Source organism: Elaeis guineensis, chromosome 3 (assembly GCF_000442705.2).
Source record: "Elaeis guineensis isolate ETL-2024a chromosome 3, EG11, whole genome shotgun sequence".
NCBI lineage: Eukaryota > Viridiplantae > Streptophyta > Magnoliopsida > Arecales > Arecaceae > Elaeis > Elaeis guineensis.
In genome coordinates, this window is record NC_025995.2 from 123635317 (window position 1) to 123639581 (window position 4265).

The 4265-nt window shown below is 43.5% G+C and overlaps 1 pseudogene; it reads left to right on the top strand.

Annotated features, from left to right (window-relative positions):
• Positions 1 to 744: 744 nt before the first annotated feature.
• On the top strand, positions 745 to 3727 carry LOC140856351 (uncharacterized; annotated as a pseudogene).
• Positions 3728 to 4265: the final 538 nt, after the last annotated feature.

The window sequence follows — 4265 nt, forward strand, 5'->3', positions numbered from 1 at the left end:
TAGATTCTTAGGCAAATTTTTTACCTGCGAAAGAACGGGCTGTGAAGTTTTTGACCGTGTTGTTGGAAAGAAATCGACTATCAATGCAATCCTCCACAAGACTAAATAAATACCTTCCGATTGTGGGGAAACCTAGGTTGTTGGGAAAGCAAAGCAGAGCCGTCAAGCACATCTTAGCATCGCCTCTCTGTTGTCACAAAAAAGTGTAACTAATTTCTCTTCTATCTTACTTATCTCATTCTTGTAGATATCAAATCCAATTAATAACAAAAGCCGGGGGAACCAGCTCACTTTCTCCTTTTTCCCGTTCAACAAAAAACGAAAAAAATGAAGAAGAAGAACAAGAAGACTGTTTCGTTTTATTGCACCATCTCTCCATGAGTCTACACAGATAATCGAAACTATGGACGATAAGGCATACCCAAAGAAAACACATTGGTTCTTTATCGTCACACCCACTCGTTGTCATCAACGGCTGATGGACCTTCTCCTCTAGAACTGTTTCTTTTCTCCTTTCCCCATGAATTCCAGCTCCTGTAAATGCATCCCTAGCCTTCAGCAATTCCTTGATCACGTCTTCCATCTGCATTCGCTCCTTTGGTGATTCCTTCGAGCATAAGAGGCCAACCCGAAGCATGGAAACCAAGAACTCGTGTTCCTCGTCTTGCTTCAACTGTATTTTGAATTTTATCATCGACTCCTCCATCTTTCTCTTCTAGGAGTAGACATGGATCTATAATATCAATGACTCTTTCAGGAAAGGCCATCTCATCAAACTCACAAAGGCTTGTGCCTTCATTCAACGTCTCATCGGTCGGTCTCTTCCCTGTAAACATCTCTAACAGAAGTATCCCAAAGCTGTACACATGTCCTTCGGTAGATACATGGTTGGCCACCCCATATTCTGCCACAGAATGCATTAGTTATTTTAATACAAATCAAGTCAGTGAGCATGCACTTGCCCTTCAGAATCACAATAGAAGAATCACGCAGAAAGAAATTAACTACATTCTGATTTATGGAAAATCATGTATGAAAGAAATATTTAGATATGCAAACTTTTTAATATTGAATTATTACGACTTAGGATATTGCCTATAATTAAATAAAAAAAAAAACCAAATTTTGGAAAATAAACATGCAGAAGTTGAAACGAGTCATGCATAGGAGATCCTTTCCGGGAGCAACATACCTGTGAGTCTGGCCCGTCCGGCCTGGCCCAAGGTCAGTGCCATGCAGGGGTCCGCATGTCGCGGATAGGGTTGTTCATAATTTAGTTTCAGACTGAAAACCGACTCGAACCGAATCGAAAAATCGAACCGAACCGAGTATAGTTCGGTTCGGTTTTTGATTTTCATTTTCAAGAATTTTGGTTTCCGGTTTGGATCTGTTGGGTATAAAATACCCACGGCCGAAGTTCTCAGCGGGATTAACCCTTGCGGGCTCCGCCCACGACTTTAACCGCAAGGAAGACTCCGCCCGGACTCCCACGGGAGCCGGGCTCTGCCCACGACTTTAATTGCAGGAAGACTCCGCCCGGACTCCTACGGGAGCCGGGCTCCGCCCACGACTTCAACCGCAAAGGGGACTCCACCTGGATTTCTATGGGAGCCGGCCTCCGCCCATGACTTCAACCGCAAGGGGGACTCCGCCCGGACTCCTACGGGAGCCGGGCTCCGCCCACGACTTTAATTGCAGGAGGACTCCACCCGGACTCCTACGGGAGCCGGGCTCCGCCCACGACTTCAATTGCCGGTAAGCTCCGCCCGGACTCCTACGGGAGCCGGACTTCGCACCTGACTTTAATTGCAGGAGGACTCCGCCCGGACTCCTACGGGAGCCGGGCTCTGCCCACGACTTCAACCGCAAGGGGGACTCCTCCCGGACTCCTACGGGAGCCGGGCTCCGTTCATGACTTCTACAGCAAGGAAGACTCCGCCCGGACTCCTACGGGAGCCGGGCTCCGTTCACAATTTCTACAGCAAGGAAGACTCCGCCCGGACTCCTACGGGAGCCGAACTCCACCTACGACCCACAACTGCAAGAAGACTGCGCCCGGACTTTTACGAGAGTCAGAATCCGTCTTCTATTCCGGCTGCGGGAAGACCTCGTCCAAACTCCTACGGGTGCCGGACCTCGCTACCGACTCTGACCGAACTTCGGCCAACAAGTCTGGATGCCCTGACAAGCCACAGTAACGGACACCACTGCTCCACTCCTTGCGGCGGACCCCGCGCAGCTCCATCATTCCCTGACAGACCGCTATGACGGCCACGACTCTACTCCACCTCCTGCGACGGATCCCGCGCGGCTTCACTATTCCCTGGCAGACCGCTATGATGCCCACGATCCTGCTCCACCTTCTGTAACGGATACTGCACGATTCTTCCATCCTCTGGCAAGTCGCGACAACGAACGCCGCTCTGCTCCCTGCGGCAGACTCCATGTGGCGCGCTACAGTGAGAGCCACGGGTCCACTCCCCTACTCCTCGCAATAAATTCCTCCTGACTGTGGGCGGCCCACTACCAGACGGTTATGAACGTCGCTATCAGTCTGTTGAGCCCTCCGCCTATAAAAAGGGGGGACCCCAGATACGTTATTCTATAAGCTCTCATTTTTTACCTAAAAACTCTGCTAAAATTTTCGTTCGAGCACTCCATTCTTGTTGAGGCAGAAAAGTGACTTGAGCGTCGGAGGGTCTTTGTCGGAGCAACCACACCTCCGGTTTAGACTTCTTTTGCAGGTTCCGGCGGCGACCGCGACACCCTCGACTCCAGCTTCTCCGGCGCAAGCGAATTTTTGCACCAATAGGATCAGTTAAAAACTGAAAAATCCGAAAATCGAACCGAAAACTAAAATCAACCTTGGTCAATTTTATATCTATAAAGTATGCACATGGTTGGACATGTATGGATCTTTACATATTTGCAACTGCATTCCAAGTTACTTGGGATGTCTACATTTTGTCTCAAGAGCATACTCGGGATTTTGATGAGTGGTAGGGAAAAGCTGAGTGTGTAAGTTCACACTATAAATAATTGAAATCTAGGTATAAAAAAGAAAGTATTATCTTTTGATTTTTGTTGGCAGAGAAGTTTATAAAACTTTTAATGATATCCGGTGAAAGAAAATAGAGTATCAATCTTATGTAATCAAGGATGATTAAAACCTTTCAAGCTCTATGGGATGTTTTTCTTTTGTTTACAAATATTGGATGGGGTGAAAACTCGAATCTTGCTTTTCTAAAGAAGCATATGGGGGCAACATTTCAGGAGCGTCCAGGACCATGGGTTTCAACTATTAACCCTGATGATATTCACTTTGGAGATCCTTTAGTTATTTCAAAAATTCGAAGATGCTAGGGTGGTTTTGAGACTTTAGAGAAGTGAGTGGTTGGAGCACATGCAAGTCATAGTGCAATTTTTTTAAAAGATTTCGAATGAAAACTTTGTGTTGGAGATTTTGGCCATGAAAATGAGAAAGTTAGGCTTGATCAGCTTCTGCTAACTGATAACTCCATTTATACCTTGTTTTATCTACATGGAATTTGGCTTTATATATTTCATGCTAGTTATCTTTCATGCTGTTTCTAATCCTTGCTATATCCTATAAATGAACAGGAACCGATCCTCTGCAGTACTTAAAAAGTATCGCAGGGTGCTGTACATACTTCGAAAACGTCCATCAAAAGATGAGTGGCCGTGCATGCTTACACGCGTGCATTAAAACACTAAGAAAAAAAAAAGATAAATCCTAAGGATATTTGAATAGTTTAGATAAACATCACATAACCATCCATCTTTTGATAGACATTTCTGAAGCATGCACAGCACCCTACGATACTTTTTGAGTACCGTCACTATAACAAAACAAGATATTAGCAACAAAAAATTTTCGTCGCTAATAATCTATTTTCATCGTTAATAATTATTAGTGACGAACTATTCGACGCTAATTATTTATCACAAATAATCATGTCATTGATAATATTTTACAATGAAAAAAATATTTCATCACTAATAAACGGTATTTACGATGAATAATTTTCATCATTAAAATATTTTCATCAAAAAATTTTAATCATAAAAAAAAATTATGATGAATTATAACGTCGCTAAAAAATAAAATATTAATAGCGATGAAAAATTTTTCATTGCTATTAATTTAATTAAAATATTTTTTGAAATAAAATTTTTAAAAAACTTTTAGCGATAAAAAATTTCCATCGCAAAAAATATTTTTTGCAATGAAAATTTTTCATTGC